We start from the raw sequence: 687 nt of genomic DNA on the forward strand, positions 1-687 counted from the left end.
CGGTTACCATCAAATTCCTATTGCTTCTGAGGATCAAGAAAAGACAACATTTACTAGTCCTTTTGGAACTTTTGCTTTTCGAAGAATGCCTTTCAGATTATGTAATGCACCTGCAACATTCCAAAGATGTATGATGTCTATATTTATTAAGTTAATTGATGGTGGAATAGAAGTATTTATGGATGATTTCTATGTATTTGGAACATCATTTGACGCATGCTTAAATCATCTTAAACAAGTTTTGAAGTTATGTGAAAGAACTAATTCAGCTCTAAATTGGGAGAAATGTCAATTTATGGTTGCAAGAGGAATTGTGTAAGGGCATAAAATTTCAGAAAATGCTTTTAAAGTAGACCTTACAAAAATTCAAGTTATATCTAAATTAACACCTCCTACTAATGTAAGAGGGGTTAGAAGTTTTCTAGGACATGTTGGTTTTTACAGGCGTTATATTAAAGATTTTTCAAAAATTACCAAACCTCTATGCCAACTTTTAGAAAAGGACAAGAAATTTGAGTTTAATGAAAATTGTTTAAATGCCTTTGAGTTATTAAAAGAAAATCTAATCACAGCCCCTATAATAGTTTCACCTAACTAGGATAAACCATTCAAATTGATGTGCGATGCTAGTGATTATGGTATTGGAGCTGTTCTTGGACAAATGTATGATAAGATTGTATGATAAGA

This window comes from Phalaenopsis equestris, unplaced genomic scaffold, assembly GCF_001263595.1.
Source record: "Phalaenopsis equestris unplaced genomic scaffold, ASM126359v1 Scaffold000931, whole genome shotgun sequence".
In the NCBI taxonomy this organism is placed as follows: Eukaryota; Viridiplantae; Streptophyta; class Magnoliopsida; order Asparagales; family Orchidaceae; genus Phalaenopsis; species Phalaenopsis equestris.